The sequence below is a fragment of the Canis lupus genome, chromosome 15 (assembly GCF_011100685.1).
Source record: "Canis lupus familiaris isolate Mischka breed German Shepherd chromosome 15, alternate assembly UU_Cfam_GSD_1.0, whole genome shotgun sequence".
Lineage (NCBI taxonomy): Eukaryota > Metazoa > Chordata > Mammalia > Carnivora > Canidae > Canis > Canis lupus.
Genome location: NC_049236.1, coordinates 45,685,140 through 45,700,630, shown reverse-complemented (window position 1 = coordinate 45,700,630; position 15,491 = coordinate 45,685,140). Strand labels below are relative to the sequence as shown.

Sequence of the window (15,491 nt, the reverse complement as noted above, 5' to 3'; positions counted from 1 at the left end):
GTAAGATGTGTTTACCTCACATAGCATCAAATGTCCTATTCACGTTTCTGTAAATAGTGAATTATAAATAACATTCTTTAACAGGTTAGGGTAGCAAGAAAAGAACCAGTGATACACAGGTATCCAATGGATTCCCAGGGAAGCCTCAGGAAGCAACTGAGGACTGGTGGGCTGGGGCTTTTCCTGGGCAAACCTGACTGATGAGTCAGGTCAGCAGATAAGGGAGTTGGGCCCTGGCCAAGTAGTGCAGAGAGTTTGCTCTCTTCACTACGTGCTATCGGTAAAGAGCATAGGTATAATTTCCAAAATTTTGCCCATTAGAATCACAAGAAGTTGGATCATTGTGAGTCAAGAATGAATCATATCATAAGTGATGAAAGCACAAGATAGTAGAAAGGATTTTTTGGTAAAATACATGAAAGAAAGTGTAATAGAAAAAGATCATTTCATTAAATGGAGTGGAAATGATCATTGCTATTTCTTCAAAGAACTGACAAAGAAATTTGAGACCATATATATTTATATCTGCATCTATCTGTATATCTGGGAAGGTCTTTAAACTGTGACGGATTTGGAATTTTTAAAACAATTCTAATGCTAATGTGTGTTTTTGTTTGGGAAGCAGTCTGATTCTCATTTAGAATGTCCAAATTCAGTGTTAGGATTGCAGGATTAGCTCTTCAACTTCGAGTTATGCGGCAGCGGTTAGGTACTGAAAAGAGCCACCTAAGAAAATGGGGCAGAGAAATGGTGGTGACATATATTAAGGTTCCGGTGGTGGCACCTGTTAAAGTTCAAGCCTACAAAACCAGGTATTTACACGTCTCCTTCAGCCTTGCCAGCACAGCAAGTCAGGTGAATAGAACATAGGAATGATTCTTCTCCCAGCAAATACCTGGGGAGGCTCTCCTAGCTAGTCCCCTAATTGGCCATGAAGATGGGTGAAAGGACATGAGTGAGATGAAATCAGCCAATAGGATTCTGTGGAATAAAGATATGCTTCAAGCAGAAAAATTAAACTAATGAGTGCATTTTCTTGGCTGCAAGTGTTAATCCCCGACACTTTTCTTAATGCCTCCCCTATGCGAGACTTCAGTATAAAATATTACCTCATTCAGAACTGGTTTCCTAGGATTCCAGTTCCTGCAAAATCAGTCCTGGTGGGGCCACTGCCTACAAACATGTTGATAACAATTAATTTGAATGCTTATAAAATATCTGTTGCTGCAGTTACATTTTAAAATATCCGTTTAGGTGGCTTGGTCTTCATGAAGAAGGGAAATGATCTGTTGGAAACTGAGCTGACATCTATGTGCAGCGTGTCCTTACTACGTTGCTCTGCGTCGGGCACACAGTAAGCTGCGATAAACTGTCATTAAGCGGTAGAATCGATGAGTGGCCGCCGCGTGTGTGGGATTCCGAGGAGTGGAGAAGCAGTGGATTGTGAGGTAGGAGATTCGTGCCTCCACAAAGGTGTTGTGATTTTAAAGATTTCTTTCCATTTCTACTGCTTCTGCCTTAGTTCAAATGTTATCATCTCTCACATAAACTCCTGCAGCAGCCACCTCCCTGGTCTTCATGCTCTTACTCTTGCTTCTTGCATTCTATACTCCACAGAAAGGACAGTAATCTTTTAAAAAATATGGATCAGATCATGTCATCCGCTTGCTTAAAACCATTTGATGGTTTCCTGTAGCATTTAAAGTATAATCCAACCTCGTCACCTGGCCTACAAAGAAAGGCCCTGCCTCCCGTGACACCTGCCTGACCGTCTAATCCTTTACTACCTACCGTACCCACTGTGCTCATGTTACACTTACCATCTTCTAGTCCTTGAATGTGTCAGACTTGTTGCCACCACGGGGCCTTTGTACTAGCTGTTCTCTCTACCTGAAACACAGATGCTCAAAAAGCATGCTCCTTCTTATCATGAAGACCTCAGCTTACGTCTCCAGGTGCTCTAAAGGGTGTCACTCTGATGATTTTTATCTTTTGACACATATCATCATCTGCTTTTTGAGGGGGGGAGGTGGCAGGAGAGACAGAGAGAGAGGGCCAGAGGTGTAGGCAGAGGGAGAGGCAGGTTCCCTGCAGGGAGCCTGATGTGGGACTTGATCCCGGGACCGCAGGATCACGCCTTGAGCCAAAGGCAGATGCTCAACCGCTGCGCCACCCAGGTGTCCCTACCACCTGCTATTTTCTTGTTTACCTTTTTATTGTCTGTCTCCCCTGCATTTAAAGATAATCACGCCAAGAACTTATTCAAACATGCATCCCCAAGAACCACAGCAGTCTGGCATTTAATAAGAGTTCAGTACAAGATTTTTGAAGAGAAATGGATGAACAGATGAGTTGTCTTGGTTTGTGAAGGATCTATGATGGAGAATGGATTGTTCTGTGGGTTTGTACGAACCTCTGTGCATGTCCCCAATGTCAAAATAACAAATTGACTCAAACAGGAAAATCAGTTAAACAAACGTATTTTTAATATCTTTTAGGCAACACAACGGCATTGTGAATTGGACTCTTTAAAGTCTTTTCAGCCTCCTATTTGGAGTGCTGCTCATATAGGAACTGTTTAAATTTCATTTGCACACATTAAAACTTGAGGTTTTCAAGAGGCTATTTTCTCAAAACTTCCGACTTGCTTCCCAAAGTCTGTGGTGTTTCTGTGTGATTCTTCCCGTCCCGTGTCAGCAGGATGGTTTTCTGTGTTTCAGGTTTATAAAATTGTTGACAAACACCCACTGAGTCGAGAGCTAGCATATTCCGAGACAGGGTGTTATAATGGGAATTTGCAGTGGGCTGGGGGAAGGAGTGGGGGTGAGGAAATGGGAATCTGTCCACCCACACTCGTTGGAAAACCTCCTTTAAAACTCGCCCAGCACCAACTGAGCTTAATTCGGTTGTTACAGGGAGTATGTGTGCTGTGATGGCAATGTGTCAGGCCTAATTGGGACCCTCTGAGAGCTAAGAGGACGTGCAATTCTAGCAGGGAAATGTTAATCCAGTCACAAACACCATGTTCACAGGAAAACTTCCCTTCAGCCCTCCCTGCCTTCCTTACTTAGCTATTCAAGGGAAGTGATCGGTGCATGCAAACTTATAAAAATTTAAACTATTTGGGTGCTTTTGGAAATGAGTTATAGAGCTCAACTAAACAAAAAAAAAAATTCTCCGTGAAAATAAGATACTTAATAGGGATTGCTGACTCCTCTCTCCCATAAGGGCAGGTCTGGCCAGTCAGAAAGCCACCTGGATTTACAGGAGTGACATTTGCAGGAAATTCCAATTTAAATCAGATTTACCCCACACACACATCTCCTCACCCCCTGTATTTGGGCCCCAAGGAACTCACAGATTTCTACATTAACCTTAATTTCCAATTTTAGGTAAATGTTCACCAGGCCATTTCTGGAACAATCAGTGGAAAGTAATATAAGAGAAAAATCTCTCATTCTCTGACTTAGAAGGAAGCCGAGGAAGGGTGGAAGGTTGTCTGTGTTAAGATCTATTCTAGTGTCATTAACACCCGGGGAAAGCCACCCCTTTAGGGGGCTGTCCAAGCTTATGATTTACACTTGCCTCCTGGTGGAGTGGAATCATGAGAACAAGAAACTTCTTGGAATCACAGGGTCAAAGTACTGCCCAGATCATGAGATGAAGGCACCATGACCTTCATTTCACCTCACTAGCTGACAATAAATGAACAAGAAAAGGAAGAACTCATAGAGCCAAAGAAACAAGTTTCCACCCACCATTTCTGTGTTAGACCATGTGGTCTACCATGAAAAGAAGCTTTAACCAATAAGCTGTGATGCCTATAAAGCTAAATCTAAAAGAAACAAAGCAATAGACCTTAGAGAAAGATATTTTACCTACTTCTCCCTTTTGTGTGTGGAAACAAACCTCAAATGGCTTTCATTGGGTTTCCGGATTTACTGGTGAGTTTGGTGTTCATTGTTGCATATTTTTATCTTGGCCCAGTTTGTGCTCACATTTATCGATCACATCCTATATGCCAGACACTACCCAAGTATTTTACATGCCTTAACTCATTTTAATTCTCACAATTCCAAGAAGCAGGTATATTATTATTATAATCGTTTCACAGATAAGGTGGTGCACAAGGTTACAGGGTTTTAAAATCACAGCATCTGCTGAAAATAAAATTCCACCTAAGTCACCATTTTCCAAAAAGGACCTGAGCAAAGCTGGAGAAAATATTTTGACTCACAAGAATTAAGTTTCAGACTGGATGATGTTTAGGAAAGAACATTGCTAACTGAGCAGAAGGGAGCTACATTCAGACTTAAATGAGACTTTCAGACACTGTGTCTAAGCTCTGACTAGTCAGAACCTAGAGTTTCCGTGATTCAGGAATGCTGCCGTCGTACCTCTTCTCCTGCTATCTTAAGTGAAATGAGGCCTTGGTTAGCCATAGTTGCCTTCATGCACGCCATGTATCCTATCAGTCGTTTATGTCTGCATTTGCTTTGTTTTGGGTAAACTTTTTATCTCAGGGCTACAGCAGGAGCCATGTGGAAAGTCTTCATCACAAGAGCTCCTCTGTGAGATCATTTGCTTACCTGAATCTGCAGTTATCCTGAGGACAAGGTGGGGTGATGTGTCCTGGTATGTTCCCCACAAGCAATTCTTTGCTTATCCCCAGCTCTTCCTGACCATTTCCAAAGATCTGTCTACCTGTGTTTTAGTCCACCAATGTTTTATTTACGGAATCTCACTGAGACCAGGCAGTGCAGAAAGGGGCCCTGTGTTTTGTGATAAGTTCTATTTTCAAAGCTTTAGGCTCAAAGAGAACTGACTTACAGAATGTCAGATGACCTGTAGCCGAGGCTTACCAAGCAAATAGCATACTAGGAACAGAAAATGGCTTTGCTGGACATTGCACACCAAACCACAGGCAGCGCCGTAAGTCTTTCCCAAGTATTCAAAGTTAGAATGGGCATAATTCTATGATGAAATGAATTTTTAAAAATTTACTGAGAAAATTTGATTTTGTCACCTATAATATTTTTCTTCCCTGATGAAACCGATCCAGAAGTAGCAGACATTATTTTTCATTTCTGCCATATTCAGCTTGGTAGGAAATAATGTCAGCCAGAGATATTAACTTCCGCCTCATTGTGCATGTTAAAGTGTTCTCATTATCTGCTTTGCCAGCTCTAAACCTATTCAAGAAGGAGAGAAAAAAAGAAAGATCTCAGCACGAAACGCATTCTGACTATAGGGAGCCCCATGAACTGTTTTTAAAAATTTAGCAGAACATGTCCTCATTCCATACATGAAGTTTTTATATATATATATAGATATAGATATCTAAGTCCTTGAGTGTTAGGAGCCACTTTCATGATTCATTTTCCAGGAAATCTATGAAATCAAGAAAAGATGCTACTACAGGTGCCATTGTCTGAGAGCACAGTATTCTCTTGGTTAAGAACACTACGGAGATGCTGGTGATCTTTGCTGGATTTTACACAAATAATGAGTTCTTTTAACATTGCTTTGTAATGCTTATTTCTGATACTGATGAACCAGCCTATGGTAACATGGGGAACATGGCAAAATAGTTTCAGACACTAAAATGACTGGCTCGATGAGTGCGTATGTTACCCTTACACCCCGGTTGACAACGACACACAATCCATGTCCCCAAGGGAAAGAAGGCCATGGTAGCAGGGCTGCTAATGTGCAGGGTAACACATTCAATGAAAACATGCCAATGCTGCTGGATGCTCCATCATCAGTAGTAAATGTGGAATCATCTCTCTTTTGGTTTTGCTTTCCTAATTCACCTCAGGTATCTCTGCTTTAGTTCGTAATCTTTAAGCACATCTGTGTCAAGGCCTTCTAAAGAGTCCAGGGGAGGTTTCCCTCTTCCTTTGGGGTGTGAGGTAGGCCACATTTCTCTACAGTGTTATTAATGCCCTCAATTATTCATGCGTTCCTTCTTTCCTCTCCTTAAGTTTCTTATACAGTACTCAGAAGAAGCACTCTTCCTAACTTATGCCGACTGTCACCTCTGCATTTACCTGGCCATCAGGATGCTTACCCAGAGAAATGATTCCTCTACTCCTATAATAAAACATTTTGAAGTGTTAGAGATGTTTACTTGACTTCATTGTAGGAAAGAACATGAAGTGTTTATTTTGAATTCCAGCATCTAACAGAGTCTGACTCATAGTGGCACTCAATAAATTCTTATTGAATTGATTTTTAAATTTTTTATTGCTGAAATGAAACATGGGTGTCAGCCTTTTTACAGATGCTGTAGTATGCTCACTGGAACATCAGTGACCTACTGTTTTTACTTCCAAAATTGACTTAAAAAAACAAAAACAAAAACAAACAACTTTATTGGGAATAAAACTAAGCTGTTTCACAATGCTGAAATGTGCGAAGTTTGAGAAGGTTTTTTAGACACTTCCACAGTGAAAATTGGCATTTAAATATTCATATTAAGTTCATCACATAGGGATAAGTTTTTTATCAAGTTTTGTTTAACATCAAGGTTCTCATATTATATCTTATCTTTACGAACTAATATGGAAGAGCAAAGATTTAACTTATCAAGGAAATTGGCATTTGAGAGTGGTCTGAAGAGCAGGCAGGTTTTTATATTGGAGAGGGATAAGGATGGGAAGCCAGGAAGCTGGTCAGTAGGAGATCAGGGATCATGTCTTAACATAATGGAGCCTGGAAGAAATAAGTGAAAGCAAGCTACAAAAATGAAACACACAGAGACTCTTTAAGGAAGTTGAAGTTGTTCAGTTTGGCTGGAAAATAGGTTAGGGCAGTGTTTCTCAACTGTGGTACTATTGATAGTTTGAGCCAGATAATTCTTTGTTGTGGGAAGGAATTGCACTATGCGTTTCAGGATATTTAACAGGATCATTGGCTTCTACCTACTAAATGCTAGTAGTATCTCCCAAGTTGTGACAGCCAAAAATATCTCCGGACATTGCCAAATATCCCCCGGTGGAGGTGGGGAGCAAAATCTCTCTTGCTTAAGGACCACTGAGTTAGGAAATTGCTTAGAAATAGGGCTAGAGAAGGAAATTAGGATCACAATTCAAGAGATCTGTGATGTCAAGATAGGGCATTTATACTTAATTTGATAGACAAGGATATTAAATATTTCTGAGCTAAGGAATTACAAGAATCAGTCCTGTGTTTTAGGGAGAATAATTTGGCAGTTCATGTAACTGCATTTTTATAAAATATAAGTATGTGTATATTATATATATATTTCAAGTAAGTAAATTAGTCAACATCTGTAGACCTCCGTTTTTTCATATGTAAAATGAGGATAACCATAGCATTGTAAAGAGGATGAAATTAAGTAATTCATGTAAAGTACTTGGAACAGTGTCTATTACATTTTAAGTAAAAAATAAATGTTTTTGTTACTGTTATTAGCCTCATTTACCAAAAACAAGGCACTGCTGTGGTGCAAGAAACTTTGAAACATTTTTGAAGTACAGCTACCATTTCTACCATGAATCAATTATCAAATAACTTATTAGAAAACTAAGTCCAAGTATAACTAAAATAATCATGAATCCAAAGAGACGGCTATTTCCATTCCTCCCTGAATCCTAGATTCAAAGCAAATAAAATCACACTTACAAACGAAATGGGAGAAAATATTAAAAAGAGAAAAAAAAACTGATTTCAAAGCTTCTGCTCAAATTCATATTGTAGTGCCCTGAAACCATGTAAAGACAGACGGAAGGCAACAGCCCTAAAACTGCTCTACAGGGGCAACTTTGAATGGGTCGGCTTCCACATGTAATTGCTAACAAGCCACAGGTGCCAAGCCACATGAGCCGGTGATAGCCTGATTTTGAGAAGAGAAATGACAATTCTTTACCCATCATTCATCCCAAGGTGCGCTTGTCATCTCTTGTAGCACATAGCGAGTTACCTTTTTATTAGTGGCTTTGGAAATCTTTTCGCAAGTGAGCAGCAGCAGCATCCTTATCTGGGAAACTGCGTGTAAATGAGACTATGCGGGTTGGGGGATATGCGATCCATCTGCCAGGAGGATGAAAGATGTGCATTTGAGCTCTCAGGCAATCAGATGAGGGGCGCTTTCCTTCCTGCCTGTCTCTCCACACTGACCAAAATGATGGGCGAATGCACTTCTCCCATCCTACCTGTTTTCTTTGCCTGTTTGCCTGACCATCTAACCTCACCAGCTTGAAATAAAGAAAATGCTTTGATGGTTTCAAATACAAAATCAAGTTAATCTTATTGGTTTGTTTAACAATACAATCTTACTTTTTTTTTTTTTAAGTTTTCCAGATGTTTTCTCATAAGTCATCTTGTTTGGGCTCTACCAAAGCCCTTAATGTGAACGTCACAGATATGACCTACTCCTTACAGAGGGAAGCTGCGGTTCAATAAGGTTAAATGCCTTGTCCATGGAAATGATGGAACTGGAGAATAGAAGGCGGGTGTTCTGACTCGGAGTCCCAACCCTGTGACTGTGGACAATCTCTTCATCAATTCCATACCACAATGTCCATTTATATTCACATTCCTCTTCCTTTTTTATTCCAGCCAGTGTCATCATTTCCAACTAACAAATTTATAAGAATAACTAGGGCCTTATCATCCTTGGACTGATTTTCTGAAGAAGCTTCTTGCTTTGGTCTTTATGCCTTTAGTCATGTCCTACTTAAATCCCTCATCAACCTCCGCTGTAGAGTCAGGCTTTCCTCAGCAACACCTTGGCAGAATCCTATCACTTTGCAGCTACTTTCAGCTACTTATCCAGTCTCATTATTGCATTTAAGATGTGTCCTTTTCATTTCATCTTTCATCTCAATCCAATCCAAAACTTTTCTTTCTTCCTCCCAATGTAGGTGAGATTTATGATCCTAGGCTCTAACATGGTAGTAAAACATGGTCTGGATCTTCAATATCTACTCTCCCTCTCCCTTCTAGGGAGTTCCTCTAGTTTTGGGGTAGGAAAAAAGCAGAAAAAAATGAATGCCTCCTAACTTTCCTGGGTTGCAAAGACTACAGACAACAGGAGGAAGGGAAATTATAAAGTATTTCTATATTGTGGAGCTTTGACAATACCTTGTCATTGCTGATTTAGTGAGTCACTTCACTGGTGTGAAACAGCAGCTGGGCCTTCAATTAATCTCTCTTTGCCCCTGGAGCCTCCTTCAGTTTCTCCATCTCCTGGGATGAGATCCTTGTTTTCATCTAAATGAAGGAGAGTCCTGGTTTCTGAAGGATACCCTTATCATCAAGATCAGAGACAACAAGAATGAACCCAAGTTTCAATCTGTTTTTACAGAGCTCCTGCCTGCTCATGATCTTCCTATGGTGACTGCCTGCCTGTGCACCTCAGGCTTTCGCACAATTAGACACAGAGACAGTTTCACAGAGAGTACTCGCCTAGTCTCCACAATTGCATAAGTCAATTCTCCTCTTGTGTAAAGCTATCTATGGGCATGTGTATGTAGCATACTGGTTCTCCTTCTCTGGCGGAACCCAAAATATACAAACTTTGGATGCAGGGTCAAGAGACCATTGATTTAAAGACAGTAGAAATAATTGCTTATTTATATGCTGATAAGAATGAACCAAAAATGTAAAGTAGTGGGAGAAAATGGCTGGAGCATTATTTTTGAGTAGTGAAAGTGGGTGAAGCATAGCATACAAGAGCAAGTCTTGGCCCTCACTAGGTAGATGAAAAGATCATCTATAACAAGAAGATAAAATATAGATTATATAGCTACAGATGTTAGTAAGTGGGCAATTATGGTGCTGGCATTTTGTGCAAGTTTTCTTTTGAGCATTACACACAAATGGACACTTAAAATGGAATTTCTAAAATATTTTCTTCAAGTAGAAGGAAAATAATATAATCCTAGAAAGAAAATCTGAGTTACAAAAAGAAATAAGGCACAAAGAAAATGATAAATGTGTGAGTCAAACTAATAAGATAGGATAAAGAAGACCTGTGCACTGGAAGTAAATCCACAAACAGCACCCCAGGCTGAGATTAATTCACTGGTAAACTCTACCAAATATACAAGAAAGAAAAAAAAATGCTAGTGTTACCCAAATTATTCTAGATAATAGAGGAAAAGGAAAAACTTCTCAACTCATTCTGTGCAACCCATATTACACCAGTACCAAAACAAGACAAAAATTCCTAGCAAAATTTTAGCAAGTCAAATCCAGAAATATATAAAATGCATAATACATTACAACAAAAGGGATTTATCGCAGGAGTGCAAATTTGTCTTAATAAACTAAATCAATATAATTCACAGGGAAAACAAAGGTAAACATATGATAAAATGTACCACCAAATCATGATAAAAATTCTCAGCAAAGAAGACAGAAACTTAAAGACCCCGAATAGCCAGGGGAATTTTAAAAAAGAAAACCATATCTGGGGGCATCACAATGCCAGATTTCAGGTTGTACTACAAAGCTGTGGTCATCAAGACAGTGTGGTACTGGCACAAAAACAGACACATAGATCAATGGAACAGAATAGAGAATCCAGAAGTGGACCCTCAACTTTATGGTCAACTAATATTCGATAAAGGAGGAAAGACTATCCACTGGAAGAAAGACAGTCTCTTCAATAAATGGTGCTGGGAAAATTGGACATCCACATGCAGAAGAATGAAACTAGACCACTCTCTTTCACCATACACAAAGATAAACTCAAAATGGATGAAAGATCTAAATGTGAGACAAGATTCCATCAAAATCCTAGAGAAGAACACAGGCAACACCCTTTTTGAACTCGGCCACAGTAACTTCTTGCTACATCCACGAAGGCAAAAGAAACAAAAGCAGAAATGAACTATTGGGACTTCATCAAGATAAGAAGCTTTTGCACAGCAAAGAACTCAAAGACAACCTACAGAATGGGAGAAGATATTTGCAAATGACATATCAGATAAAGGGCTAGTTTCCAAGATCTATAAAGAACTTATTAAACTCAACACCAAAGAAACAAACAATCCAATCATGAAATGGGCAAAAGACATGAAGAGAAATCTCACAGAGGAAGACATAGACATGGCCAACATGCACATGAGAAAATGCTCTGCATCACTTGCCATCAGGGAAATACAAATCAAAACCACAATGAGATACCACCTCACACCAATGAGAATGGGGAAAATTAACAAGGCAGGAAACCACAAATATTGGAGAGGATGCGGAGAAAATGGAATCCTCTTGCACTGTTGGTGGGAATGTGAACTGGTGCAGCCACTCTGGAAAAGTGTGTGGAGGTTCCTCAAAGAGTTAAAAATAAACCTGCCCTATGACCCAGCAATTGCACTGTTGGGGATTTACCCCAAAGATTCAGATGCAATGAAATGCTGGGACACCTGCACCCAGATGTTTCTAGCAACAATGTCCACAATGGCCAAACTGTGGAAGGAGCCTCGGTGTCCAACGAAAGATGATGGATAAAGAGAAGCTGTGGTCTATGTATACAATGGAATATTCCTCAGCCATTAGAAACGACAAATACCCACCATTTGCTTCAATGTGGATGGAACTGGAGGGTATTATGCTGAGTGAAGTAAGTCAATCGGAGAAGGACAAACATTATATGTTCTCATTCATTTGGGGAATATAAATAATAGTGAAAGGGAATAGAAGGGAAGGGAGAAGAAATGTGTGGGAAATATCAGAAAGGGAGACAGAACATGAAGACTCCTAACTGGGAAACGAACTAGGGATGGTGGAAGGGGAGGAGGGCAGGGGGCAGTGAATGGGTGACGGGCACTGAAGGGGGAACTTGACGGGATGAGCACTGGGTGTTATTCTGTATGTTAGTAAATTGAACACCAATAAAAAATAAATTTATTATAAAAAAAAGTGAGTATGGTCTCTGGAGCTAGAAAAAAAAAAAAAAACAAAAGACAGAAACTTCCTAAACATTTACTAAAGCATGCAGGTCACATCATATTAAGTTGCAAAAAACTGAATGTTTTCCCAGTACTACCAGGCCCAAGGAAGGCAAGGCTACCCACCTTGCTAGGTTGGAAATGTTTAAGTAAAATTGTCTTTATTCAAAGACGACATGATCGTCCTCATGGAGAATTCTAATGAACCTACAACAACAAAAAAGACACAGGCCAACATTAGTAAATGAGTTAGGCAATACTGCAACATGCAAAAATTAACTATATTGCCAGAAATAGAAGTTAGTGTTGTTTTTATTTTTTTATGGGATTTCTCAGCTGGTGCATCTATGGACAAAGGAACTGTCCCAATAAATATATAAAGCCTCACCCATAGGTGTGCTCATACGTTAAGTGTCACTGAGAAATAGATACCTACATTTAGGCACATGAGTTTTATTTGAATGCGGTCACTGATTGCTTTAATGGCAATAACAGATCCACCAAAAGTGCATGTCCAATGTGGGGCAATGCTGATGCAATGCCACTCTTTGTGTCCTTGCTATAAAAATGTCCTTTCCTTCTCAACCCTGTAATGAGTTAGCATCTGAAATTCAGATTCCTCAGATTCCTGTGACTCTGATGTCACAGTCCCTTTCTTCTCTCATTTTAGGGACTGTCATTCCCACACACCAACATAGAGATGTTACTCATGAGCCCGAGATGAGTACATGTGCAATGCTCCTGTTCTTTTTTCTTCAGCCACCCTGTTTCTCAGTCTGCTTGTCTCCCTGTATTTCACATCACAGTTGGTAGCACAAGCATTTACCCACTTATTTTCAATATAAATTTTGATCTCTTTCTCCCTTTAAAGTCAGTTGGTTACCAGGTCCTAGCAATTTCACCTCCTAACTGTCTCTAGACTCCGTATCTTCCTCTCTGCTACTGCCTCAGTTCAGGTCCTCATCATCTGTGTCCTACCTAGACTCTTGCAAAAGGATGGAAACTTTTGTTTCTTTTCACTTTCATGTAGTGAGCTTCAACCAAAAAAAAAAAAAAACCCACATTTTTCTGCAATGGGGAAAGTGTTCTGGAGGGAGTATATGACCTACAACTTGTAGCATTCATCCTGAGAGGTCTTTCTCAATCTTTACTATTCATCGCCACCGTTGTCATCATCATCACCATCATCATTCAACAAGTGTTTTTTAAAATACAGTAATGTGTTTTACTCTGTCTAAGTCTTTACATATATTAATCCTTACAAAGAGGCTAAGTAAGCTGCCCAAGGTCACATAGCTAGTAAATGTTGGCTCTAATATCCAAATCAAGGACGCTATCTCCAGAGACTGTGCTCTGGGCTACAGCACCATCACAATACTGCCTTTTAGAACCCCATTTAATTCCAAAGTTTTAAATTTACAGATCAAACAGGATCACGCATTCCCTACTTCTACCATTTGTATCAATCCTCTTTTTTTTTTCATTTCTTACTATTCACCGTTTTCATCTTCTGCTCCTGTTATAACCAGTTACTCACATATCCCTATACATGTCCCATGCTCATGTATATGCCATTTTTGCTGCCTTTATTCCTATTGGGCCCCTACCACATTACCTCTCATTGACCTAGAGCCCCCTCAAGAAACTCTGCCAAAAAAAAAAAAAAAAAAGAAACTCTGCCAAAGAGAAACCTCTGTGTTTCTCAAACTCATCCTCAAGTGCTTGGGTCTTCTGTAGTGGTTTCCTAGTTATATGCCTTTCCTGAGGGTGTCCTCTTTCTCATCCTGGGAGTGGAGGCCTGTTTGGGGAATTGGCAGTGTGGTAATACTTCATGATTCCCTAACAGCTCCCCGAATGGCACAGTTCTGAAAACATGGCTCCTGAAGTTGTTTCTAAAAGCTCAATTTACCATCTATTCCTCCAGCCTTCCCAGTGAGCTGTAAACCATTTACTATTTCAAGATACATTCATTTCTGCTTAAACTTGGTAAAGTAGCTTCTGTTTTCTGCGGCTGAGCCCCGTTCATTGTATTACAGTTAATTGTCACATTTTCTATTAAAAGACAATTCTGATAAGTACCAAGTTCCAACACAGAGAATTCCCCCTTCTGTGAACATTTACCACTCACTTTCTAGAGCAGTACTTCTTAATTTTTGCTGCACATTAAAATCACCTAAAGGCTTTAGAAAGCTCTAATGGCCAGGCCACAACTCCTATCAGTTCAATCAGAATCTTTGTGGGCAGGACCTAGATAGTGGTATTATTCTGAACCATCCAGGACAGTCCAGTGTGCAGCCAAATTGAAAAGCCAGTTGTCTGAGCACTTATCAGACATCTATGTCACTATGCTATTCAAGAGCTAAGGATATAAGACAAAATGCATTTGGTTTTGAAAAAATTTTTCTGCCACTTGGAACTTATTTCATCAACAGTTTGAAACAGAGAGAAGGAACGTAAAAGTTAAATCCTTAGCTTTTGGACAGTTTGGTGACTTATCTTAAATAATATTGTATTACACATTTTAAGACAAAGACAGAAAGTTATTTCTAACTTCCTTACTGCTCCTCAGGCATTTGTTCTAAGTGTCCATATACTTTGTCTTGCTGTTCTAAATAAAACTACCTACTCATCCTGTGCCCCGTTATATCATAACTTCTAGGATTATGTCCCTGTGTTTTAAAGCAAATTTGAATGCTGACATAACATATTCACTAAAATATATATCTATGAAAGTAGACTCCTAATTTATACAAGGATGCAATTTTACTGATTGGATGATGTGTGGTTGCCTTGTGGATACTCCATTAATACATTCTAAGGTTAATGAATAAACATTTTTAAAATTTACATAAAACCCCCTATCACTTGGCATATACTTGTACCTGCACAATTTTTCTTTTCATTGGGTCATCATCTTCTATATTGTGTTAGGTTAGTTCCTTTGATAAGGCAAATACATATTATATTTATCTGTAGACACCAGGCAAATACCAGTACAAAGGTGTGTGTATTTTCTATCTAGATCTTTGAGTTAAAGTGATACTAAATAGGTTCTGAGTCTCCAAAGTGTATCATGTAAGCAAATAAAGATGCAGTTTGAAAATGTCTTATTCACGTAATAGACCCTGGATAGCAAGTAGTTTAAAGTAAAATCAAGTGAAACAACACAAAAAAACGATTTTAAACTGTGGCAATATTGTCATGCATTTCATCGGTATAAATAAAGTCTCCAGAGAGGGAGTCAGAGTGAGGAGAAGGTGTCAATAGAGAGACACAAACATTTGATATCAGATATTGGTGATCATGAAACCGCAACTTAGTGTCAGAGGGTAATTTTAGGTTGCAGGTAGTGGACCAAATGGAGTTTAATAATAGTATAAATAAATTATCTAAGAAACTCACTAAAAATAGTAGGGGAAATAGCCAGAATATGTCGTTGAATTCATACAAAAACACATAAATCAAAATATTTTACATGCTCATGCCTGTAAAAAAAAAATAGCCTTGCTATTTGGTCATGTGTTTTCATTTCTAAATGCCTATGATTGGAATTGCTGAATCATATGA

At 39.3% G+C, this 15,491-nt stretch overlaps 1 long non-coding RNA gene across 3 annotated transcripts in view; it reads left to right on the top strand.

Annotated features, from left to right (window-relative positions):
* Positions 1–15,491, top strand: part of LOC111090082 — a 246,039-nt gene that overhangs the window by 191,594 nt on the left and 38,954 nt on the right. For all 3 annotated transcript variants that reach the window (XR_005370834.1, XR_005370835.1, XR_005370836.1), the window contains one exon: positions 1,255–1,448. This is a non-coding gene — a long non-coding RNA (uncharacterized LOC111090082). The remainder of the gene's footprint in view (positions 1–1,254; positions 1,449–15,491) is intronic.